The sequence below is a fragment of the Gekko japonicus genome, unplaced genomic scaffold (assembly GCF_001447785.1).
Source record: "Gekko japonicus isolate JY-2015 unplaced genomic scaffold, Gekko_japonicus_V1.1 scaffold1895, whole genome shotgun sequence".
Classification (NCBI taxonomy): domain Eukaryota; kingdom Metazoa; phylum Chordata; class Lepidosauria; order Squamata; family Gekkonidae; genus Gekko; species Gekko japonicus.
Window position 1 is genome coordinate 321,145 of NW_015168713.1, and position 27,447 is coordinate 348,591.

At 47.2% G+C, this 27,447-nt stretch overlaps 1 protein-coding gene across 1 annotated transcript in view; it reads right to left on the bottom strand.

Annotated features, from left to right (window-relative positions):
* The window catches only part of LOC107114121 (cadherin-13-like), a gene marked incomplete at both ends in the record, with an annotated part of 218,917 nt that overhangs the window by 186,384 nt on the left and 5,086 nt on the right, over positions 1 to 27,447 (bottom strand). The gene's annotated exons all lie outside the window — the stretch shown is intronic.

Genomic DNA, 27,447 nt, shown 5'->3' on the forward strand with positions numbered 1-27,447 from the left:
CCTCCCTCCCTCCCTCCCTCCCTCCATTTTCCTGTTTGTCCTTTTTTCTCTCCTCTCCCTCCTCCCTCTCTCCCTATGAATTTTAATCCCACCCTTCCTTTAAGAAAGGCATTTTACAACATTCTCCTCTCTTTTTCAACTTACAGTATCCCTGTGTGATAGGCTCAGGCTGAAGCGCCTGGCCCTAGGTCACCAGATAAGCTCCATGGCTGTGTGGGGATCCGAACCTGGTTCTTCAAGACCCTAGACTAACAATTGCACTGTGGTGGCCCTCAGGTTCAAGTCCCCCTTTGCCCATGATGGTGACCTTTTCCCCAGTCACTCTCTCACACCCTAACCCCTTTCTCAAGAGGATAATGTTAGGGAAGGGAGAAGCTTTTATGCTGCCTTGAGTGCTACGAATAAGGGTAGGATAGAAATATAGTGGTGGTAATCAGTGTTCCCTCTAGTTTAGTTAGTGTGAGCTAGCTCATATTTTGTTAGCCTCCAGCTCACACATTTTTGTCTTAGCTCGGGAAGGAGGGCTCCAGAGCAAACTAATTGATGCAGCAGCCAAATCGCTCACTCACAACTTTAATGCCAGGAGCTCACAAAGTAGAATTTTTGCTCACAAGACTCCACGGCTTAGAGGGAGCACTGGTGGTAATTAAGTGCGGATGGAAATTAAGGACCGTGTCCTTCCATACTCATATCACACGGTTGGCTTTTAAGTAGCCAATTTCTGGATCTCCAGATACAAACATTTACAACACTGGACTGTTCTAGATACAGGTTGATTTGTTGCAAGATCTCTCTCTCTCTCTCTCTCTCTCTCTCTCTCTCTCTCTCTCTCCATCTCCCTCTCCCACACACACTCACACACACACACACACAGTCGCAATCCCCCTTTTCATTCCATACTTTCTTCTCCATAAAACATGAAGATCAAAGTTTCTTTAGTCATTTTCTTCCGTGCAGGCACTGAATTCCCTTGTAATACCATCCATCCCATGTGCAGGTTGAGAAAATGCTCAGCATATTAATGAGGCTCACTTACAAAGCTTAAGACTGTTAGCTCTGGCATAAAGGGATAGATTGGCTGGGGCGTTTCGCTGAGCCCTTCCTCAATAAGCAATTTCACGTGGCCACAATGGTTCACTTTCAGTGGGGGGAAAGGGATACCATAGATCATTAGGCGAGGGAGAACTCAATGGGGCAAGATCAAGAGTGGAGCAGGAAGGGAGAATGGCTATTATGCTATGGCGGGAGGGAGCTCGACTCCTCTTATCTGAAATTGTAAAGCCTTTGCTTGAAACACTTGCTGGATATAATCCCTCGTGTCTCAAAGTAAAATGACAATCCGTCTACACAATGCCTTATTCCTGTAACAAGTCACTTCTTTAAAGGTTCTCTTTGCTCTGCCACATTTATTTTGTGGGACTTACAATAGAGATACTCTCAGTCACATGGAGTTTCTTTGGCAACACAGGTGTTCTGAAGGTTATCCTTGCGACTGAGGACTTAAGCAGAAGAGAGACTGGCTGTGTCTCATTCCATCCAGAAAGCAATAATTTTTTAAAAATTAGATACATGCATAGCCTCGCTTTGCCATGGGGATGTGCAGGGAATAGAGATGCGGTTTAACCCTTCAGCCTCCATTCCAAATCACTATTCAAAACCACCCGCACCCCATTTCTGCCATTAACATTTTAAAGGAGAAAATGCAAGCTTTTTAGAGATTTCATTTCACCGTTAAAATTCGAGTCACAGACTTCAGCCTCCATTCCAAATCACTATTCAAAACCACCACCACCCCCATTTCTGCCATTAATATTTTAAAGGAGAAAATGCAAGGTTTTTAGAGATTTAATTTCACCGTTAAAATTCGAGTCACAGCGTGGGGAGAGATGGTTTCGATTGGCAAAACTGAGAGGAGGTGGGAAGGCTAAGCCTCTTCCTTCCCCGCATGTCCCAAAGGCAGAGTAAGGATGCATGAGTAAGGATAAAGATGCACCAAAATGGTCTGCATTGTGCGGATGGACTGAGATGTGTGATCATCTCTCTGGCTGAGCCATGAGAAAAAAAATACTTCTTTGCACAGCAAGATATTAAAATGTGGGATTCACTGTTTGGAGTCCCGTTGCCAGAGCGACGTGTAGCGTCACATCCTGGCGACGGCGGTGCAACGTGTATCGCTGTCCCCCGTGGCAGGGATCCTGTGAAGATGTGCGGATCCCCCGCCGTGGCTTGGCAGCCCTAAGTTAGAGGATGTGGGGGGTGTTACTAGCCTTCGGGCAGGATCCTAAGGAAAGATAATTTTTTAAAGGGTATGTTTGCCGATCCCCAACATTATTGGGGCAGGGATCCTGTGAAGATGTGTGGATCGCGGATTGGCAGCCCTAAGTTAGAGGATGTGGGTGGTGTTACTAGCCTTCAGGCAGGATCCTAAGGAAAGATAATTTTTAAAGGGTAAGTTTGCCGATCCCCAACATTATTAGCTCACTAACCTTGAAACAGCAGCCATACTTGACCAGACAGCCCGATATTCTCAGAGCTTGGAAGAAAAGCAGGGTCAACGACGCTTGGATGGGATCTAAGGAAAGCTGAGGCTGCTATGCAGAGGCAGGCCATGGCAAACCACCTCTGCTCGTCTCTCGCCTCGAAAGTCCTATGAGCTGGAACTCCACGGGGTTGCCCTGTGTCAGTTCCAACTGGACGGGAGTGGGCCATGGCAAACCACCTCTGCTCGTCTCTCGCCTCGTGTCAGTTCCAACTGGACGGGCGCACTTGACCTCTGACCTTGAAACGACAGAGCCCTTGTGATGTTTTCAGACAAAGGAGCGTAGTGAGTGATTATTGATTCCTAGAGAGCAGGGCTCTTTTTGTAGAAAAAGCCCAGCAGGAACTCATTAGCATAATAGGCCACACCCAGCAGCAGAAACTCATTAGCATATTAGGCCACACCCCTGATTGCACCACTCATTAGCATATTAGGCCGCATCCCCATGTTACCAGAAGTGTGGTCATCCAGCCACACCCACCTTTTGCTTCTTATTCTGTTTACCTTGTTTGTTGTCAAAACGGAGGGCTTTTTTGTTGCAGGAACTCCTTTGCATGTTAGGCCACACACCCCTAATGTAGCCAATCCTAATGAGTTTCTACTGCTGGGTGTGGCCTGTTATGCTAATGAGTTCCTGCTGGGCGTGGCCAACTTGGGAGCCAGCCGGAACTCTGTTCCTGTGCGTTCCTGCCCAAAAATAGCCCTGCTAGAGAGGTTGATTTCCCCTTCAGTTCTCTTAAGGATGGAGGAGTTCCTCTCCCTGTCTCTCTCCTTTAAACATGTGAGGGGGACCCAGAGGGAAGCTTTTGTTTTTTTGGGGGGCATGATATTTCTTGGCAGCCTTGCAGACAGTAGCCTATGAAATGCAGTGAGGGAAACAGCCCGGAAAACCATGTCATATCACACGTTTGGGTTATCACTAGACATTACTGTAATACCAAACAAGCTGCATTGGAACCAGCCCTTACAAACCATTACGTTCCATATCCACTGGATATCAGGACGTCTGTGGCTGCAAACCGAATGCGACACGTTAAAGAAACCCAGGAATACATCTGTGACGGCCACATCCATCCTCATCATTACAAGGGGGGGAAAACCCACCATCAATCAAAATAAAATTGAAAACGGGGACAATTCTACCCTGTGAAACCACTAGACCGGAATTATTGGAGAAAAGTACGAGGCAAGGTATATGTCATTTATTACCAAAGGCCTATAATGTTATAGTAACCAAGGTATTCTGGAAATATTATATATACATATATAAAGCCAGAACAGCTGCAAAGGACAGAGTTGAAAACCTATAGGGGAAGCGAAAATGCGATATTGTAAATTATCGTTTGCTGTCTAATGGTTATACCGCTAATAAAAGCCTGTAGTTCTCGGTGGAACTGACTGACAGTTCATTTTCACCAAGAATTTATTAGAGAATTTTCTTATAATTATGTGGAGTGAACAACAGCGGTCAAACAACTTGGAAAGGGGGGGGAGGAGAGAAGAATTCGCCGTGCGCGCGCCCTCCGCATTGTGCAGCTTTATAGCTGTCTTCCATCCCAGAACTCATCAATTATTTCCACATTTTCATTGAGAAATCAGGAATAATGAACTTCATGGCATTTATGGTCTTCGGAGGTGCCTTATGTCATATTTCTGACAGTTACTTCCATTTGCAGGAATTTAAAAGGCTGACATTAATAAGCCACAACGCAATGAAAAGGCACAAAGTGGCAAATGTACATTTCCCTTCTATCTCTGATCCCAATCCATGTGTCTTTGCGGCACTTAACACTAAGTAATGCCCGGGAATAGAACTCTGCTCTCTGTTGTGGGTGCCATGACGACTAATTAACATTACCCTGCACAAAGGCCTAGTTCTCCCTAAGAGGGTAACAGTTCTTTCCATATTCAAAAGGGGAATGTCAAGGAACAGAGAATCATTCCCCATGATATGTAATTTTCTGAATGTCGGGGAAGATGATAGATAGATAGATAGATAGATAGATAGATAGATAGATAGATAGATAGATAGATATCTGCCTGGAAGAAGGCAGATACACATGCTATCAGCTGGACAGAGGAACCAGGAGTGCTCCGAACATTCTACGAGTAGTTCAGGCAACACCAAACAAATGGCTCAAACTAATGATCCAGGGTCCAACACCAAACAAATGGCTCAAACTAATGATCCAGCTGCTCCCGAGAGAACAGCTCTGAAATTGTGACTGATCCAAGGTCACCCAGCTGGCTGCATGTGGCGGAGTGGGGAATCAAACCTGGTTCTCCCAGATTAGAGTCTGCCGCTCTTAACCACCACACCACAGAGCTGGCAGAAGGCCTTGTTTGTGACTTTCAGAGAGGTTGTTTCCTCCACCACTGAGTATATATGAAAGGGGGTGAGAGGAGAAAGAATACACCCTTTCTCCAATCCCATGCAAGTTCTATATGGGGCAGGAGGGACGGGGGTGGGTGGGGTATGGAGTTTCAGGAACTCCAGTTCGAATTAATAAGGCCCAGCCCCAATCCTACTATCACAGTGAGAACTAGGCCAGAGAAGAGCTGCTTTTTAATCAAACGTTTTTTACAGAAATTTTGCAAATGTTAATGACTCTTCCACCGGCTAGATGGGGAAATTATGGTGATAAAGGGAATCGCTGAAGTTTGCCAAGGCTACATAAATCAAGGCGTTTAATTCGTCCCTCCAAAACAGATGGTCTAAATGGGGATACAAAGTCCAGGTATGTCCTCAGCTGCACTCAAAGTATTTCGGCTGATTCACACATCACTTTCTTAATGGAGGGATCCTTGCAAAGGAAAGGAAACAGATATATTTGCTTCTTCCTCCAGCAGCAGCAGCAGCAGCAGCAGCAACTAGTCCCTCTTTCCTCACTTTGATCGGTCCTTGGGGGAAATTCTTTCAGCTGCTACAATCATTTCTCATTCAGGCTGTGGTCACACAAGTGGAATAATACACTTTCAATCCACTTCCAGGGCACTTTCCAACGGGATTTTTAGAAGAAGAGAAGAAGAGGAGAGATTGGATTTATACTCCGCCCTTCAATACCCAAAGGTGTCTCAGAGCGGCTTACAAACTCCTTTCCCTTCCCCTCCCCACAACAGACACCCTGTAAGTGGGGCCGAGAGAACTCTAACAGAAACTGCTCTTTTTAAAGAACAGCTGTGCCAGAGTTATGGCTTGCCCAAGGGCATCCAGCCAGGTGCAAGTGGAGGAGTGGGGAATCAAACCCGGTTCTCCCAGATTAGAGTCCGCGCACTTAACCACTACACCAAACTGGCTGTGCAAACTGGCAACATCCAATTGGAAAGTGCACTGAAAGTGGGTTGGAAGTGGATTCTTCCGTATGTGTGACCACAGCCTCCGTCTGCATTGTTCCTGTTTCCCAGGGATGCACAGGCGTGCCTCCATTCAAGGCTGAGGCCAACGTGGAATTCGCTGCCACATGGTGTGGCACTGTCCACTCACCTAGAAGGTTTTACAAGGTGTTACGAATTTACGAAGGTGAACTGGAAATCCCACATTCCGAAGTACCTCCTCATACCACATGTTAGGGAACAACAGTAGATGAAGGCCGTTGACATCAAACCCTGCTCAGGAGCTTCCTGGAAGCATCCCATTGGTCACTGTGGTTGACAGGAAACTTGACAAGATGTCTCTTTGGTTAGAACAACTCTTTGGTCGGATACAGGACTTCTGTTATGAGAAGTCATGGCATGGTGGACGTCACATGGTGAGTTGTTTCGAGGAGAACCAGCCCAGAAGATGACACCAGATGAATCAATGGTGAGAAATGGCTGGGTTTACCTATAACTCAAAGTTCTGTAACTCAAAGTCCTAAGAGTTACTTAAGAGGGATCATGGCTCAGTGGTAGAGCATTTGCTTGCCATGCAGAAGGTCCCAGGTTCAATTCCCAGCATCTCCAGTGGAATGGATTGCATAGGGCAGTGGTGGCGAGCCTATGGCACGGGTGCCAGAGGTGGCACTCAGAGCCCTCTCTGTGGGCACGCGTGCCATCGCCCCAGCCAGGCCCAGACCATCATTAAAGTGTGGAATTCTCTGCCAAATAATTTTAAGTAAATGAAAGCATTTGGGATGGCTTTCCTTACCTTGTTTGGATCATCTTATGTTAATGTATGAGTTGTTTTTTCTAAAGTAAAACCTCAGTATTTAGGTTAAATTGCCATGTTGGCACTTTGCGATAAATAAGTGGGTTTTGGGTCGCAGTTTGGGCATTTGGTCTCTAAAAGGTTCGCCATCACTGGCATAGGGGGTGATGTGAATGACCTCTGTCTGAGACCCTGGAGAGCCGCTAACAGTCTGAGTAGACAATACGAATCTTGGTGCACCAATGGTCTGATTCAGTATAAGGCAGGTTCATGTGTTCACTGGGTGCCCTTGGGGAAATCACTCTTTGAATCAGCCTACCTCACGTCTAACCACTTAGGAAGAAGTGTGCAGATGTGACAAATTAAGGCTGCTTTCACACATATTGGATAAGGTGCTTCCAATACACTGTAGTAATCATCTGCAACTGGATTTTCCCATTTCACGCAAGAAAATCCAGTTGCAAACAAATGCTTAAGTTCATCGTAAGTGCATTATCCGGTGCACATCAAAGCAGCCTAAGAAATAGAAGGGTGAGATTTGGGTGTTGGTTTGGTGCCATCTCCAGCCCCCAAAACAGCCTGCACCCATCCAGCTGACGCCGCTACGGGCTCTACTCGTACTGTGAGTGTAAGCTAGAACAGCTCAATGGAGCCTGCAATTTTGGGACCATCCACACTCCTCAGAATGTGTTATATTGGTTTTAATTAAATGTTGTCCTCTTTCTTTTGGTAATAAAGCTCATTACAATAGATTATTGCCCCGCTGTGTGATCATATATAAAGTAACAGCCACATATCTCATTGGTGTATTGTGGAAATTAAAATTCCTGATACCACTCGAGTAATTAATTTCCACAGGGAAACCAGTTCAGTTTAGTAATGAGATTAATGAAAAATGCTGCACGAGACAACGGAGAAAGGGCCATCCGTTTCCCCCCTTTCCTCCTCGGCACCGCAAACGCGTTTTGAATGTGCGCGCAATAACCGTTTGTTTCAGCGGCGTGTGAGCTGTGACTGAAAGGAGGAATTGGAGAATGGTGGATATTAGTTAAGCTAATTAGGAAGCACCACACTTTGTGCTTCTGCAAAAGAGAAGAGCATTCAATGACACCTAAATGGGCTATCAAGTGTGGAGAAGGTGTCATTTTTCTGTGAAGTTTGCAGGAAAACATTATGATCTGCGCAAGTGCAAACTTTGCTGGGACTTTCATCTCCCCATTCCCTCAGGGGCTCAAAGATTACTCATCTTTGTCCTATATAACCAGGGCCAAAACCTTCAGGGGGGGGGGAACATATTATGGATGACAGTAATAGCTCAAGAAGGTTGGAGACAAAACCGGAGCTACCAAAAGGCCAACAGAAAGCACCTGACTAGGTCATTTCTCCTATGCCCGTTACATGGGCCTGTGATCCATGCAAATGGGATGTGCTGTATCCCATTAACTTTTAATTAACTCCATTCTGGGCCACAATAAAACTTAACTTAAAGACCACGCCAGGGTCGGAGGCTTGCAATGGACTGTAGAGAAGCAGACCAGCCGGTGTCAAAACGCATTAACATTTCCCAGTGCCGAGTCTCCTTAATGGACTGATTGGTTTACAGCTAGCAGTTAGCCACCATGTCTTCAGCCCCAGCAATGTTTCTGCACACATATATAATAACCCCCACCCTAAGTAGGGCTGCCAAGCCGCGGCGGGGGATCCGTGCGTCTTCACAGGATCCCTGCCGCGGGGGACAGCGATACGCGTTGCACCGCCGTCGCCAGGATGTGACGCTACACGTCGCTCTGGCAACGGGGCAGTCTGCTTTGTTCTACAGACTGCGTCAGGAGTAACTTTTTATGGAATTTCTAAAATGACATAGACAGACCCTATCATGGTAATTGGTGTGGCGGGTGCCTTATATGAAGCTGCCTAATACTGAATCAGATCCTTGATCCATCAAAGTCCACATTGTCTACTCAGATGGGCAGCAGATCTCCGGGGTCTCAGGCAGAGGTCTTTCACATCACCTACTGCCTGGTCCTTTTAGCTGGGAATGCTGGGGATTGAACCAGGGGCCTTCTGTATGCCAAGCAGATGCTCTGCCACTGAGCCACAGCCGTTCCCCAAGCCTGCCCTCCCACTCCTCTCCTGGTTTTACCCTGTTGCCCTACCCACACAACTTGTGTCCAAAATGGAGAAACGCCTTTCTTAGGTTGTGAGTAGAGGCTGCCCTTTTTTTTTAAAGGAAGAAACTTATTATCTTTGTTCCATTTATTTGTTGTTCTGGAATTTTGCTTTGTTCTGCACTCTGCTCCTCTTTGAATTTCAGATTAACTAGAACTGCAGATCAAATCCGTCAATCCTAAAAGAAATCAACCCTGACTGTTCCCTGGAAGGCCAGATAATGAAACTGAAACTCAAATACTTTGGCCACCCAATGAGAAGGGAGCACTCACTGGAGAAGACCCTGATGCTGGGAAAGATTGAAGGTCAAAGAAGATGGGGACGGCAAAGGATGAGATGGTTGGAAACTGTCATCGATGTAACGAACATGAAGTTGAGCCAACTTCAGAGGACAGTGGAAGACAGGAGGGCCTGGCCGGATCTAGTCCATGGGGTCGCGAAGAGTCGGACTCTATGCGACTGAACAACAACAACAACAAAGAACTGCAGCAGGGGGGGGGGGAATCAATTCTGGAAGGGAACTGGACCGAAACTGCTGCAGATTTCAGTTCCTTTAGTTCACCCACCTCTCCCCTCACACGCACACCATTACCCAGGTGTGCACGGGGACCAGCCACTTAGCTGGGATTGGGGGGGGTGCTGGGGCACCAGGGGGCGCCAATTAAATCAAATTGAAGTTTAAAAAAATTAAAGTAAAAAAAGCTATCCTAAAGGAGCAAAGGCTGAGTCCGTTCACGATTCTCTTTGAAGGCTGTGAAATCCTAGCAGCTGTTTCCTCTCCACATCACACATGTACCCATTTCCTTCTCCTTCCTCCCATCCATCTTGGTGAACTTTTCTCCAGGAGACCTCCCCCCACCCTCCATCTTGGTAGGAAGAGCCAGGGCTCTTTTTGTAGAAAAAGCCCAACAGGAACTCATTAGCATATTAGGCCACACCCCTGACAGCACAGCTCATTAGCACATTAGGCCGCACCCCCGTGTTACCAGAAGTGTGCTCATCCAGCCACACCCACCTTTTGCTTCTTATTCTGTTTACCTTGTTTGTCGTCAAAACCCAGGGCCTTTTTTGGTAGCAGGAACTCCTTTGCATGTTAGGCCACACACCCCTAATGTAGCCAATCCTAATGAGTTCCTGCTGTTGGGTGTGGCCTATTATGCTAATGTGTTCCTGCTGGGCGTGGCCAACTCGGGAGCCAGCCGGACCTCAGTTCCTGTGCGTTCCTGCCCAAAAATAGCCCTGGAAGAGACCCTTTGTCACCGGGCCACTGCAGCATCCTTAACTGCCGTCTCCTATGAATATGCCACTAACCAACCAATTGAGCTGCTCCCAGCCCCTTTGCGTGTCCTCTCACCACTTTCAAAGTGTCAGCTGGAGCAAAATGGGAGAGCTTTGAGTTCCGGTTGCTTTTCCTCCCCGGGTGGGTGGAACACTGGAGTGGGAGGTGTGGCTTGGCTTTCAGCAGCCTGGGACAGACTGCAGGCTGTTGCTTACCGAGGCGGGCTCCCCTCATCATGGGGTGGTCCTCGGCCATCCTTCCTGGGCTGCCAGTTCCTGCCGGGACAGCTGTTAGTTGCAGCTATTAGTCAGGGGTCATTTCCTGCAGGAGCGCACAGGAGCGGAGCTCCGGCAGTAAAGAGCCCAGGGGGCGGGCACGTGCAACAAGCCCCACCCCCTGCTCCCTGGGCCACGAGGAGCAAGAAGCAGCCAGGTAAGTTGCAGAGCCCCTGGTCCAAAACAGGCCAGTGGCACCTTTAAGACCAGGTTTTATTCAGGTACAAGCTCTCCCTCCTCTGCGAGGACAGATCTGCGCGTTCCCCCCCCCCAAAAAAAGCTAGCAATCCAAAACAGTCCAGTGGAGCCTGAGCGGTGGGTGTTGCCTTCTGACACACTTCCGGTGGGGTCAGGGGATGTGGATTCAGCACGGACCAAAAATGGCTGCGTTATCAGCTCAAATCTCCTTGACACCTTCGAACGTGGTATGTTTGACAGCTGAACTTCTTTTTTGGAAACTGAAGTCCATCACCTTATTCATTTTAACTTGCAAACAACTGACGTCTCCACAAATTCTGTGACTTTTACGACCAAGTGATCCACCACAGTTGAAATGGTAGCGACTGTATTTGCATTGATATCCCCCCCCCTCGATCTTTTTTTAAAACATAACTTAATTTCCTCTCTAAGCATTCGGTCAGGGAGAGCAAAGAAAAGAATATATGTGATTCCTTTTCCTTTGGAAATTGCTCAACATTTTGCTCTGAAACCTACAATCTGTTCTTACCATGTCACGTATGTGAATTTCAGCTCTGACTGTGCTCGGCCCACCTTTGAATCCTTGTTCTGCTCACATCCCATGGGCTCTGCCAACAAAAGCCTAATAGCGACACGATTTTATGTTTCCCTTCCCGTTGCAATACATTGTCAGATTTAAACAATGCCAATGGCGGTCTTAGTTAGCAGCACAATATTCCGTTTTTTTCATTAAATCCACCCCCAGTCTTTCAAAAATAATTAACTTCCCCTCTGTGCACAGAGCAAAATTAGCCAAACAAAAGGGGAGAGAGATAGCTTATTTCCAATCGTTTACATTGTCGCTAAATGCATAATGTTACCAGAGGACAAACAGCAAACATTATTGCACATTGGAGTTGTTCACTGTATAACTCATTCCCCAAACCTGACCGCAGTTCTTTGGGGACATTAATTCTAGCTTTCCTAGCAAATACAATTTTTCCATTAACGGTGATTTTTGTTGCTGTTGTTCAGAATTCTACTGAACAATTTTCCCTAACCCTGTCAATCTGGATTTAGGATTTAAGTTGCCCGTTAGATTTCAGTTCAGGTAGTCAGCCAAGACGAGACTGGGGAAATTATGTATACGCTTGCATCTAGAAGTTCAAAGCATGTTCTACACATAGTGAGCACCATATTGATCAATAGCTACCACCCGAGAAAAACAATGAGACCTCCAGGCATGTCCTTGAATACCTGAATTCCCTTAGTATCTTCCTTCCCCCCTGAACTGATTCTGTTTTACTGCAACTTCCAAAGTATTGCAAGGAACGAAAAGCTGAAGGCTTGCATTGTTCACCGCTTTGACCAGCGTTTTGCAATCCCCAAAGTAAAAGCATTACGATTTCATTTTACTGCAGAAATAGTGCATCCACGACGGCTCCACTTCCCTTTCAGATATTGACACACTCGTTCAGGCAATTAAGTGCATGTGTGTCTTTACTTTTGGGCTGGGGGTTACCGCAGTTTACTTATTGTGCAAAGAACAACGGCCAGGAATTCAATGTCTGGGTAATTGGTTTGCTGGGTGAAGAAGTCTATATACAAAACAGATTGTGGCTTAATGTACTGTTTCAACATATTGCAGCCTTGTGCATTAATAAGGTTCGACACATGGGGCTTGCCCAAATCCGGGGTTGAGGCAGGACAGATCCAGCAAGAACTAGGGGCTATCTTGGCAAAAGGAAGACTCAGTGTCCTAGCCTGGATGGCACTTCCTAACCACTGTTTTAAGTGCTGTTTTTTATGTTTGGTATGTGTTTTAACTCAGTTTCTTAATTATTTTAATGATGTGTGTTTGCGAGGGTGTTAACAATATAAGCTGTGGCTTGCAATATAAGCTGTGGTAACTTGTAATGCTCAATATGAAGATGACAGGGCATAAAGGCCTTCCCCTGACAAAACATCAGAAAAGCTCTATTGGATCAGACCCATTGTCCATCTAGTCCAGCATATCATCTCACACAGTGGCTAACTAGTTTGGTGTAGTGGGTAAGTGCACAGACTCTAATCTGGGAGAACCGGGTTTGATTCCCCACTCCTCCACTTGCAGCTGCTGGATGACCTTGGGCAAGCCATAGTTCCGGCACAGCTGTTCTTGAAAAAGAGCAGTTTCTGTCAGAGCTCTCTCAGCCCCACCTACCTCACAGGGTGTCTGTTGTGGGGAGGGGGACGGAAAGGAATTTGTAAGCTGCTCTGAGGCTCCTCTGGGTAGTGAAGGGTGAGGTATAAATCCAGTCTCTGCTGCTGCTTCCTCTTCCTCTTCCTCCTCCTCCTCCTCCTCTGGACAGCCAACAACAGGACATAGATGTTGCCTCCTGGATCTGAGATTCAGAGGCTTAGTGCCTCTAAATGTGGAGGTTCCCCTCAGTCACCATGGCTAGTAGCCAGTGACAGCCTTATCCTCCATGAATCTATCTAATCCCCTTTTTAATTTTTTTATTTCTGTGGCCAAATCAATGCTCCCTCTAAGCTGTGGGTTGTGAGCAGAAATTCTACTCTGTGAGCTACTGGCATTAACGTTGTGAGCAGGTGATTTGACTACTGCATGAATTAGTTTGCTCTGGAGCCATCCTTCCTGAGCGTGTGAGCCGGAGGCTAAAAAACTGTGAGCTAGCTCACACTCACTCAGCTTAGAGGGAACACTGGTGGCCATCACTACATTGTCCACATTTTAATCACTCTTTGTGTAAGGGAGTATTTCCCTTTTTGTCTGTCTTGAACCTATTGCCCATCGGTTTCATTGGATGCCCTTGAGTATCTAGTATTTTGGGAGAGGGAGAAGAAAATTCACTTTGTCAATTCTCTCCAACCCGTACATAATTTCATAAAGCTCTGTCATGTCCCAGATTCTTACACCTTTCCTCATAGGGAAGGTACTCTAACACCCTCATCCTCTTGGTTGCCCAGTTTGGTGTAGTGGTTAAGTGCGCGGACTCTAATCTGGGAGAAGCGGGTTTGATTCCCCACTCCTCCACTTGCACCTGCTGATGTGACCTTGGGTCAGTCACAAGCTCTGGCACAGCTGTTCCTGAAAGAGTAGTTTGTGCCAGAGTTCTCTCAGCCTCACCCACCTCGCAGGGTGTCTGTTGTGGGGAGAGGAAGGGAAAGGAGCTTGTAAGCCGCTCTGAGACTCCCTTGGGTAGTGAAGGGTGGGGTATAAATCCAATCTCCTCCTCCTCCTCCTCTTCTCCTCCTCCTCCTCCTCCACACTCCTCCTCCTCCTCCACCACCTCCTCCTCCTCTTCTTCTTCTTCCTCCTCTGTTCTTTTCCCAGGGAGAAAAGCTGATGCAAAGGCCCAAATTTCCTTCCCAGTCATCGCCACAATACCAAGCCACTGCCATTTCCCCATGTTAATTAAACTTCACTCTTCTTGTTTTCTTGTAAAGACGATGCAAAATTGAACAAAGCAGCCTCTCAGTAGAAAGCAGGCCTCCCTCGCGGTGCAAGGTGCCTTGACTTCACACGCGCTTGATAGACAAATGACAGGAGATCCCTGGTGGCGCCTGAAAAAAAGGAGAGCTCTCGGCACCCCTGCTGAGATCTCATAACATTTAAGATCTAATCAACAGCCCGAGCGGGTTATTTATAGTAGAGACGAACAAGATGTGCAAAATTAAAATGTTTATGCAAAAGAATGCCAAACCCCACCCCACCCCCCAGCATGGAAGTTGCATTACGCTGCACGCACAGAAAATTCTTAGAAGCCTTTTTTGGTCTGACGTTGCAAGGAGGTTGTAGCGGCAGGAGCAGAGAACAGGTCTCAAGTGAGCTCTGATGATCCATAGAGAGCCCCGTCGCCTAAAATGAACATCACAGGAACACTTCCTCATGGTCATGTACCACTTCCTCTTACCCTTGTGGAATTACCTCAAGAATGTCAACACGCCAGGTTTTCCCAGGGGCCTAACACCGCAACCCTCCGCAACAAAGGAAGTCCTTCTTCACCCAAAGAGTGATTAACACACGGAATTCACTGCCACAGGAGGTGGTGGCAGCTACAGGCATGGACGGCTTCAAGAGGGAATTAGATAAACATGTGGAGCAGAGAGGTCCATCAGTGGCTATTAGCCACAAGGTATAGATAGGAACTGGGGCAAATTATGCACTGTATTCTTGTGCTGGGGGGCGGGCAACAATGGGAGGGCTTCTGGTGTCCTGGCCCCACTGATGGACCTCCTGATGGCACCTGGTATTTTTGGCCACTGTGTGATGGAGTGTTGGACTGGATGGGCCATTGGCCTGATCCAGCATTGGTTTCTCTTATGTTCTTAGTTACACCATTCTAAGCCCTTTGACTTCAATGGACTTACAAGGGTGCCACTCTGCTAAGCACTGCACAGTAGGAGAGCAAGGTCAAACTGTCCAGTGTTTTTCAGGAATACTCTTATCCCCCTTCAAGGGACATCTCCAGCTGGTAAAACTCCATTGTTATCCCTTCAGACTGAATTGGGGGCTCTGTCAATCCCTGATATCTCCAGGAAAACATCTCAGGAACCGATGCTAGGAAAGACATCCCTCTTCTTGACAGTCACTGACAGTCAGTTGATAACATCGTGTTACGAGGACTGTGCTCTGACCTGGTTGGATGAGGCTAGCCCAATCTCATCAGATCTCAGAAGCTAAGCACAGCAGAGTTGGCCCTAGTTAGTACTTGGATGGAAGACCACCAAGGAAGCCCAGGGCTGCTACACACAGGCATGCAATGGCAAAACACGTCTGATAGTCTCTTGCCTTGAAAAACCTGCAGGGTTGCCATAAGTTGGTTGTGTCTTTGTGCAACTTTTGTCCACCACAGGGACTGATGGCTGTCAATCTCTCTCGACATGGGGCTTGTTCCTCAGAGTTCCCTCTGGTCATTAATGTGGCAAAGGAGGTTCAACATGACAAAGGCGTAGACTTTCCAATTTCCCGGGGGGGGGGGCTGGGGCTGGGCCAGAGGCATTGCTGTGCCAGGTCCTTAAAAGAACCGAGGCTCAGTGACATCATAGGGAGGAGCCAGTGACATCACAGGCCATTGTCACTATTTATGGAGGCTGAGCCATGTGGGATTTAGGAAGGGGTTCTCCAGAAATTTAGGGGGACCTGGAAACCCTTGAGAACCCCCCTAGTCAGGCCCAACGGCTCAGAAACAAAGCATGGCATGGGCAAAATCCTCTACATAAAACCCTGGAGGACCATTGCCAGTCTGAGTAGACAATGATGACACTGATAGACTGATGGTAGGGAAATCATGCTTTGTGTGCCAAAGGATAAAGGTTTAAACCGAGAAGGTCTAAGAAAACAGGTGTTGGAAAGGATCTTTCTCTGTCCGAATCTCTAGAGATCACCTGCATCAGAGCAGACCATGCTGAAGTAGATGGACCAATGGCATGAAGACCAGTGTGGATTGAGGAGACCCATGTTCAGATCTACATTTTGCATTTTGCAAAGTAATGCACATTGGGGCCAAAAATCCTAACCATAAATACATGTTGATGGGGTCCAAACTGGCAGAGACTGACCAGGAGACAGATCTTGGAGTTGTGGTAGATAACCCATTGAAAATGTCAACACGTGTGGCAGCAATTTTAAAAAAAGGCAAATTCTATGCTGGAGATTATTAGGAAAGGAACTGACAACAAATCAGCCAGTATCATAATGCCCTTGTATAAATTGATGGTGTGGTCTCATTTGGAATAGTATGTATAGTTCTGGTCACCACACCTCAAAAAAGATATTATAGCATTGAAAAAAGTGCAGAAAAGGGCAACTAAAATGATTAAGGGGATGGAACACTTTCCCTATGAAGAAAGGTTAAAGAGGTTAGGGCTCTTTACATTGCAGAAATGATGACTGAGGAGTTATTAACAAGTGGAATTCACTCCCACAGGAAGTGGTGGCAGCTACAAGCATAGACAGCTTCAAGAGGAGATTGGATAAACATCTGGAGCAGAGGTCCATGAGTGGCTATTAGCCACAAGGTATACCTGGAACACTCTGTCTGGGGCAGTGATGCTGTGTATTCTCAGTGCTTAGGGGGCAACAATGGGAGGGCTTCTGTAGTTCTGGCCTCATCGGTGGACCTCCTGGTGGCACTTGGGTTTTGGCCACTGTGTGACACAGAGTGTTGGACGGGATGGGCCACTGGCCTGATCCATCATGGCTTCTCTTATGTTCTCTTAAGGATGAATGTCTCCGTCCATGGGCTGAAGACCACTGGCATAAGGCAACTTCAGGTTCAGCCCTATCCTCTCCACTTCTTGTATCCAAAAAAAAAATATATATAGGCTTTTTACTTGGATAGGTTATTGCTATGCTCCTTTTGTACGTGCTTCATAGACCCCTCACCACGGCTGCTCTAGGGAAGCAAGGACCAGAAATCCTCCTTTATTTGGGAGTTCCCAACTCTTTTTACCCTTGTGAATGAGGCAAAACTTCTCCCTTAGATCACTTTAGCCTAGCACCATCAATAGCTGTTGTGTGTGTGTGTAGAGCACCGTCATGTTACAGCCAACTTACAGCAACGCCATTGGGTTCTCAAGGCAAGTGATTAAGCAGAGCTGGTTCGCCAAGGGCTTCTTTCGCAGTCTCCCTTTGCAGTCCCCCATCCAAGTACTGACTCTGCTTAGCTTCCAAGATCTGATGAGATCAGGCTATAATATACCATTCCACATCCCAATGACTGTTTTAGATGGATGCTTGGTATAGATGGAACACTCTGTCTGGGGCAGTGATGCTCTGTATCCTTGGTGCTTGGGGAGGGGGGGCAACAGTGGGAGGGCTTCTGGAGTTCTGGCCCTGCTGGTGGACCTCCTGACGGCACCTGGGTTTTGGCTACTTCGTGACACGGAGTGTTGGACTGGATGGGCCATTGGCCTGATTCAACATGGCTTCTCTTATGTTCTTCTTATGTCCTTAGGAACCAGTGTGTGTATGTGTGTGTGTGGGGGGGTGTTCTTGTTGTTCAAAATTATATCTAAGAGCTTTTTTCTCCCATTTGGGTTTTCCTGATTTTTTTTTCCCTACTGGCAATTTGCTATACCTATATTTCATAGATACTTTTAATTGTCGTGTTTATGTTCTTGATTATATTTTTAGGGTGTTTTGGAGTACTTTTTGAAAAACTGCCTTGGAGGCTTTTATGGATGGATAGATAAATCTTACAGAGTTGGGTACTCCCAGTTTATTAATCTGGGATTTTGCCATGATTTCATGTTTTCTGTAAAATTTGATTACCTAATTATTATCAGGGATGTAAAAGAAATGCTCCATTTCAATGGGTTAAGTGGGAGCACAGTATATGGGATAGACTTCTTTTTGTACAACTCTGGGAAACAGAAAAAAGATTAAACAAACAAACCCTTCTTATAAAGAATCACAATTTAACATGTCGTTGAAGGTTTTCACGGCCGGAGTTCATTAGTTGTTGTAGATTTTCTGAACTGTATGGCCGTGGCCTTGGCATTGTAGTACCTGACATTTTGTGAAATATCAGGTACTACAGTGCCAAGACCACAGCCATACAGTCAAGTCCAACTCTTTGCAACCCCATGGACCACATCACGTCAGGCCCTCCTGTCTTCCGTCATGCCCCAGAGTTTGCTACAACAATGAATGAATCACAATTTAACTTTTATATATATTATTAGCAATTATATATTATATATATTAGCAATTATATAATATACATTATTAGCAGTTGCACAAAATAGTTCCAAGCAACATGGTTCCCGGCAGTGAACTATCTAGCAGCAGAAGAAGTTATTCCAAACAACAGTTATTATGATGATCTGTTATATTTCTAAAGGGGCATTGAAGGTTAAGAAAAGACAAATAATGCATGATGTATGTAAATATATGTTACAAATGTTGTACTGTTGTATATAAAGTTTAAAGTTCAAAATAAAAAAAATACTTATTGAAAAAAAATCCTTTTTGATGTTGAAAAGTGTAAAACCAATGCAATACCAGCATAGAGAATTACTCATAGTTGTATTTGGTGGGGGGAGACTCAAAAAGAGAGTGTAACAGGGCTTCTGGAATGTAGAATGCTGGTGCAGAACGCTGCAGCCAGGCTGTTGATGGGCCTCTCTAGAAGGGACCACATTCGGCCTGTGCTGAAAGCGCTGCACTGGCTGCCGATAGTGTACCGGATCCGCTTCAAAGTGCTGGTTCTTACCTATAAAGCCCTATATGGCCAGGGTCCAGCCTGCCTGAGGGACCGCCTTTCCCCATACGTTCCCCCAAGAGCACTACGGTCGGGGACCCAAAATTTGTTGGTCATCCCGGGCCCCAAGGACACCAAGCTAGCTGCGACCAGGGCCAGGGCTTTTTCGGTGGCGGCTCCTACCTGGTGGAATGAGCTCCCGGGGGAGATCCGGGCCCTGCGGGACCTTATGCAGTTCCACAGGGCCTGCAAGACAGAGCTCTTCCGCCAGGCCTTTGAGTAGGAGCCGCCGCCCCTACTATACCATCACCATCATGGTTGATGAGGCCCTGAGGAAGAACCTGGAAATTGTAAAGAAGATCCTGTAAGCCGTCTCCATTGGGCACAAACATCATGGGGAGTACGATCTGGAACTGTATTGATTCCATCTTTGGACTTACGATATCAGTAATTGATTGAGCACCATTGTTTTAAATGTTGGATGTTTTACCATGTGTTATATGTTTTAAAGTCATTATGTATAACATGCAGAGGTCATTTCGGGGGGGAACGCGGGGGAACGCCGTTCTCCCGGGTGAGGTGCAGGGGGTGGGGCACATGACAAAGCCCCGCCCCCTGCTTCCGGACGCCCCACTTCCAGCGCCAGGAGGAGGCAGGAGAAGAGGGAGGGTAAGTTGCTTCCTCGCCGCCTCTCCCCACCCCTGCCTGCCTGGGGCCAGGGAGGGCCTTGGCGGGGCTTCCTTGCACTCCCGCTGGCCTTGCAGGTCCACCGCTGGGCCCCTGATGTCAGGGTGTGTGGCATATGCTAATGAGTTATGCTAATGAGTTCCCCTAGCTCTTTTTCTATGAAATGATCCCTGATAACATGTTTTAATTATGGCATGGTTATTACCTTGCCCTTGTTAGCTGCCCTAAGCCCATTGGGGAGGGCAGGATACAAATGCAAAAAATAAATACATGAATGAATAAAAATAGAAGAACTGTCAAGGTACCAACCTTTACTATGGCCCTAACTTGGATAGCTCAGGCTAGTCTGATCCTGTCATATCTCAAAACCTAAGGAGGGTTGGTTCTGGTCAGTATTTGGATGGGAAACCATCAAGAAGTCCAGGGTTGCAACACAGAGGTCCCTGCCACATGGCAGGGAAAAGGATGCTCGAACTGCGGCTAATGTGAGCCACAGCAAAGTTGAGATGGCGCGGCGGGATCTCACGGATCCCCCGAGCTGCGGCGCCGTCGCTCCCCGGCACGGCCCTTCGAAAAGAACCACCTCGGTAGGTGGTTCTTTTTTGGTGCGGAGCAGCGCTGGAAGGGCTGGATCAGGGACGGAGACGGTATGCTTCCCAGATGTTGCAGTGGGATCACGCCCGTTTGCTCCGCCCCCGTTCCGTCCCGCTCCCAGCCCAAAAGGCCTCGTATGGACAGGACCAGAGGCAGGCAGTGGTAAACCACTTCTGTTCATCTCTTGCTTTGTCTTGAATAGCCCAGGATAGCCTGATCTCACCAGGTCTTGGAAGCTAAGCAGGGTTGGCCCTGGTTAGTCTTTGGATGGGAGACCACCAAGGAAGTCCAGGGTTGCTACACAGAGGCAGGCCCCCGGCACACCACCTCTGAATGTCTCTTGCCTTGAAAACCCCATAGGGTCGACCACAACTTGACAGCAAAAAACCACCACCACCACCACCACCAAACTTACTACTAATAATCCTCTTACTTTTCTTCACCTTAATGAGAAGGGGGGGAAGCCTTTCCGTTTTCCTTTCTACCTAGACAGATCTCTGAGAAACATCAATTTCCCTGTACGCCAGTCTTACATAAACCGTGTTGACAACAGGTATCTCCTTCCCTGCCTTGTCTCTCTATACAAGTTCTGACAGGAAAACTGCATTTTCATAGATTTGTTGGGGAGAGAAAAGGGCTTTGTCACACCTAAGTGTGTCAGCGAAGATGTTAGCCACGGACACAGACAACAAAGCGGAATGGATTTGGGCAAGAGATGGTAGCTTGCAAAGATTTTTTCTTCTTCATGGAACAGAATAATCAGAGGAAAAATACATCAGTTTTGCACAAAAAAAAAAGTACATAAAGAGAACGGAAAAATGGCAAGCTGAAGTGGCAGCTGACATCTCTCCTGTACAATCATTTGTAAGGGTGGGGGGGAGGCAATTTAAGGCATTTCAGTGGAAAAGTAAGGCTCTGCTTTCTTTCGCATGAGATTACAGGGGTCATTTCCTGCAGGAGCGCAGAGGAGCGGAGCTCCGGCAGTAAAGAGCCCAGGGGGCGGGCACATGCAACAAGCCCCACCCCCTGCTCCCAGCAGCCCTCTGTCAGAGCAAGAAGCAGCCAGGTAAGTTGCAGAGCTCCCTCCGCCCCCCCCCCGGCCCAAAACAGTCCAGTGGCACCTTTAAGACCAAGTTTTATTGAGGTACAAGCTCTCTCTCCTCTGGGAGGACAGATCTGCATGTTTCTCCAATAGCTAGCAATCCAAAACAGTCCAGTGGAGCCTGAGTGGTGGGTGTTGCCTTCTGACACATGTCCGGTGATGTCAGGGTGTGTAGCATATGCAAATAAGTTATGCTAATGAGTTATGCTAATGAGCTCCTGCACCTCTTTTTCTACGAAATGACCCCTGCATGAGAAGAAACATGGAGGCTGCCTACGTGCTCCTCAGATCCTCTTATCCCAGGGACCTTGACCAGTGTTCCCTCTAAGCTGAGTTAGTGTGAGCTAGCTCACACTAACTCAGCTTAGAGGGAACATTGACCTTGACCTGTCCTGCACAAGTATCCGACCTTTTGCTGACCTTTGCAATCACAAGTATTACAGGACGTGTGCTGGAGAACAAAGACTGAGTCCAGTGGCACTTTTAAGACCAACGAAGTTTTCTTCAAGGGATGAGCTTTCGTGTGTCCGCACACTTCCTCAGATACATTGAAACGGAAGTTAACAGCCCATACATATAGGCAGAGGGGGAACGGCAAATTAGCATACGGCATAATGAAGATGTTTTAACAGATGCAAAGACCAAACTGGGGGGAAAAATGCTAAGGATATACGGTCACCATTAGTTTGAATTTCTTTACTGGGGGGAACACAGTGAAGCAAATAAACATGTCAAAATAGGAGACGAATGTGTAAATGTATCCTTCTGAATTGTGGGGTGCTAAGAGCAAGTAACCGAGATCCATATTCTTGCATTCAAGGGGCTGGCTCAACAAGTGGTGTGCAACACAGTCCTCAGCATGTTTGTTCAGAACTAAGCCCACTGTGTTCAGCATGGCTTAGACTAGAGGAATTCTAGAGAGGTGGATATTCAAGGCCATCAAATAATGGAACTGGGCAATCCAATCAGCTGAGACAGTGTGGTGTAGTCATTAGAATATTGGACTGGGACCCGGAAGACCTGGGTTCAGCTCCCCGATCAGCCATGAAGGCAACTGGATGACTTTGGGCCTCTCTTTCAGCCTTCACAATGGGAAGAGGGAGCTCCATTTATTTATTTTATTCACTTCTTTTGCATCCCACCTTTCTCCCCAAAGGGGGCTTACATCTCCATTTTTATCCTCACAATAGCCCTGTGGGAGAGCTTAGGCTCAGAGTGTGTGGCTGGCCCAAGGTTACCCAGCCAGCTTCCATGGCGTGAGTGGGGATTCGAACCTGGGTCTCCCGGATCCCAGATCCTCCCAGACCCTAACCAAATAGTTATATATAGGTTTTTTCTTCTTGATTGTTCATATTCATATTTCTCTGGTTTTTATAGATTTGTTATTTAAGTAATATTTTATTAGGATGTTAGAAAGGCCTGTTATATAGAAGGCTTTCCTCTTGTAGGTTAGCAGACAACATAATAGGTACAAAGTTCATGATTCTGTAGTTCTTAGGGCAAACCTTTCAATGTCTGGGTCAGATAAGATTTTAATCTGATATGAAGAATCCTTGCCCATTATCATTTGGGTCAGGTTAAGTAAACACTTAGTTTGACGTAGATATGTGTTTCTTTATATCTGGCCAATCAGAGGATTATTACTCAAATTACCACTGTCTTTTGTAACCAATTATGCTGTTTGAATATTGTTTTCTTGAGGATGTCAGTCCATGTATAAAATATCATGTATTTCCTGAATATGTTCAGAATATGCTCAAGAAGAAGATGAAGAAGAAAAAGAAGAAAGTTGTCCATTTTTGGTTAACTATTTGGTCTAATTGTTTTCCTGTTAATTGAGGCATTTTTCCTGAATATGCTGAGAAGAAAGCAGTCAGTTTTGATGGGTCCTTTGACCTAACTGTTTTCTGTATTTCATTGCAATAAAATACAAGAACTTCCTCCTCATTTGACTTCACTTTTGACATGGAATCTAATATGTACAACACACTGGTTCTCAAGGTGTGTCATCTCACAGGTGGCACTCACAGTGTCTTCACTGTGACTGCTGCTCCTTCCATGAGACCATCCTGCTCCTGCCATGAGAACACTCAGCTCCAATTAGCGAGAGTATGCCTGACCGGCCTTTGGAGGAGGCCTGGTAGGGGATGAGAGAACGGGAGGCCGTCTGTCACCCTTTATGACAGTGTGACCATGTGACAATGCCAACCTCACCACTGGCGTCCCAGGCTGCACCCGTCCTTGCTGGTCCCTACAGACCTGGGACATTGGGTCCTGGTACTTTTAAGGTCAGCTCAATCAAGTCAAGTCAAGGACCTGGGACAGGGTAGGCTCTGATAGACCCCAGCAGCTGGAGAGCCAGAAGAAGGGAGGAGACTGGGGTGGAACTGGGCAGGAGGGGCTGTAGCCTGGATCGGAGAAGGAGAAGGAGAAGGAGAAGGAGAAGGAGAAGGAGAAGGAGAAGGAGAAGGAGAAGGAGAAGGAGAAGGAGAAGGAGAAGGAGAAGGAGAAGGAGAAGGAGAAGGAGAAGGAGAAGGAGAAGGAGAAGGAGAAGGAGAAGGAGAAGGAGAAGGAGAAGGAGAAGGAGAAGGAGAAGGAGAAGGAGAAGAAGAAGAAGAAGAAGCCAGGCTGGTTGCATGAAATGAGAGCGTCAGGAACAATTCCTGAGTCCAGCCCTGCTGCAGGAGACAAGCTCACCTGAAGCCTCTCAAGTTCAGAAGAAGAAGAAGAAGAATAGGGGGAGGGGGAGGAAAAGGAGGAGAAGAAGAAAAAGAGGAGGAGGAGAAGAGGAGGAGGAGGAGGAGATTGGATTTATACCCCACCCTTCAGTACCCAAAGGAATCTCAGAGCAGCTTACTATTTCCTTCCCCTTCCCCTCCCCACAACAGACACCCTGTGAGGCAGATGTGGCTGAGAGAGCTCTTTTCAGGACTGCTTGTGAGAGAACAGCTCTGAGAGAACTGTGGCTTGGCCAAGGTCACCCAGCTGGCTGCGTATGGAGGAGTGGGGAATCGAATCTGGTCCTCCCAGATTAGAGTCCGCGCTCCCAACTGCTATACCAAACTGGTTGGAAGCCCAGCGTGGCCCCACCCACTTTCTAAAACCACTTGGTAGGCACAGGAAAAGCCTCTGTGGGTGCCATGGGGCCCACGGGCACCAAGTTGGGGACCCCCAGGATATCGTTTATCAAGGGAAGTCAACATTCTGTTGAAGGCACCACTACTGCCACCACTTGCTGGATTATGGAAGTCCATGGCTACAAAGTACCTCTGCCCACCCGCCAGGGATATCACAGCCCCTCCATGCTCTTCAGAGGAAAGACAGGTTCGAAAAAGAATGGACGCTTGGCTATCCCAACCAGTGTTCCCTCTAAGCTGTGTCAGTGCGAGCTGGCTCACAGGTTCTTAGCCTCCGGCTCACACATTTTTTGTCTTAGCTCAGGAAGGATGGGGCTCCAGAGTAAACTGATGTATGCAGTAGCCAAATTGCTCACTCAAAACTTTCATGCCTGTGGCTCACAAGGTAGAATTTTTGCTCCCAATGCTCCACAGCTTAGAGGGAATACTTAATAGGGAATGTTTGGTGTCGTGGTGAAGTGCGCGGACTCTTATCTGGGAAAACCGGGTTTGATTCCCCACTCCTCCACTGGCAGCTGCTGGGTGACCTTGGGCAAGCCATAGTTCTGTCAGAGTTGTCCTTGAAAGAGCAGTTCTTGAAAGAGCTCTCTGAGCCCCGCCTACCTCACAGGCTGTCTGTTGTGGGGAGGGGAAGGGAAAGGAGTTTGTAAGCCGCTCTGAGACTCTGAGTGAAGGGCGGGGTATAAATCCAATCTCCTCCTCCTCCTCCTCCTCCTCCTCCTCCTTCTCTTCTTCTTCTTCTGAACTTGAGAGGCTATAGGTGAGCTTGTCTCCTGCAGCAGGGCTGGACTCAGGAATTGTTCCTGACACTCTCATTTCATGCAACCAGCCTGGCTACAAATAACCTCATCAGGAGCTTTGGACTTGTCAGCTCGACGGCCTCAAGAGATAAAATTTGCCACCGGGGAGTCGGCCGCGGATCTTTCAGAGAACTGTTTTTTTGTCGAGGACAAGAAGCCAGGTAACAACAGCACACTGACCCTCTGCAGGCATTCAGGTTACCCAAACGAAAAGGAGACATTTGATAGTGCCACTCAGCCTAAATTTATCTCGGCAATGCCTCTTGTTAGGAAAAAAAGAAACAAAACAGAGATCATTCATCTCTGCCACCCCCATGAAGAGGTTTCGTTTGTGTTGGGGGATGTTGAACACGTCCCAGGTTTGAAACCAATTCTGAAGAGCATCCGTCCTGCCGTCCTCCAGCCCCACTGTGAAAGACTGTCTCCCTGGACAAGGAGTCGAAGCTTTTGAGCACAGCACAAAATAGGCACGTTCAGACCTGTTCTGTTGGGTGTTCTGCAATGGATGTCACCTCTCAGAGGCAGGTGAAGTCGGATATTAAACAGAGGGGTGAAACAGGGTCATATCAAAGAATGATTGGACTGATGGCCCCAGGTTACAGGAACATTAGGTGCACAGCAGCTATGGTGGTGCTGGAAGGTGCCGTGGAGTCACAGCTGATTTATGGGGTTTCAAGGCAAGAGACAAAGAAGAGAAGAAGGAGAGATTGGATTTATACCCCACCCTTCACTACCTGAAGGAGTCTCAGAGTGGCTTACAGACTCCCCTTCCCTTCCCCACAGCAGACACCCTCTTGAGAGAACAGCTCTAAGAGAACTATGACTGGTCTAAGGTCTCCCAGCTGCCTGCATGTGGAGGAGTGGGGGAATCAAACCCACGTCTCCTAGATTAGAGTCCATGCTCTTAACCTCTACACCAAACTGGCTGGTTTGCCATTTCCTGCCTGGTTTGTTGCTTCCTGCCTGTACATAGCGACCCCAAACTGCTTGGGGGGTCTCCCATCCAAGTACTAACCAAGAACCCTGCTTAGCTTCTGAAATCTGATGAGATCAGGCCAGCCTTGGTCATCTAGTTCAGGACACTGCAGCTATGGAAGAGCAGGGGGGAAAGAAACCAACAGAAGAGCCTTTATGCTGGGATCTCCCAGACCAATTCCAGTAGCACAGGTCCTTTCCTCTGATGGAAGGAGCCTTCCTTAATGGAAGATACCATCTTGTGTCAGTGGGGCATGTCTTCTGCTGGAAAAAGCACCTCCACTAGCGGGATGTTCTTAGGGGAAGGGCCATAGCTCAGTGGAAGAACATCTGCTTGGCATGCAGAAGGTCCCAGTTTCAATCCTCGGCATCCCTAGTTAAAAGTAGCAAGTAGCAAGAGATGTGAAAGACCTCTGCTTGGGACCCTGGAGAGCCACTGTCGGTCTGATCTGACAATACTGACCCCGGTCTTATTCAGTATAAGGCAGCTTCGTATGTTCATATATACTCAATGGAGCCAAAGGATCCGACCTCTGTATTTAGTAGCAGCCAGAGCTGAATATGCAAGCAAGCAACTGAACCTGGGGCCATCTCAGTAGGTTTTAGCCTATATACAACAGTTCAGTTTTAACCAAAGGAGGAAACAATAAGAACATAAGAACATAAGAGATGCCAATGTTGGATCAGGCCAAAGGCCCATCCAGTCCAACACTCTGTATCACACAGTGGCCAGAAATACCAGGTGCCACCAGGAGGTCCACCAGTGGGGCCAGGACATTAGAAGCCCTCCCACTGTTGTTCCCCCCCCCAAGCACCAAGAAGACAGAGCATCACTTGCCCCAGAGTCCCTATCTATACCTTGTGGCTAATAGCCACTGATAGACCTCTGCTCCATATGCTTATCTAATTCCCTTTTGAAGCCGTCCATGCTTGTAGCCGCCAGCACTTCCTGTGGCAGTGAATTCCATGTGCTAATCACTCTTTGAAAACCATAGGATGGGAAAACCATAGGATGTTGGGTACTTTTGGGACGACACGCTCCCCAGAGTTTCAGGTGAAACAGACACTGCTTAAACAGCATTTGCAATCCCACCACTGTCACCTTTGTAACTGCCTCTGGAGTTGGGAAGAAGGAAGGAGTTCTTCAGCTTGGCTTGTTGTAATCTGGGTGTCCAATCCCTCACAGCTATAAGTCCAATACACATTTAAGCAAAGTAGTATTTTATTAAAGCCATGTTAGAGCAGGAACAAGTGCACTGTTAAGAATACCTGGGACGGGCTGAACAGGGGATAATGAAAGACATTCAAACCGATAATAACCAATAGGCTTGGTTCCCGCCGCGCGGGTAGACTTTTGTATTCGCGCTCAAAAGCCTG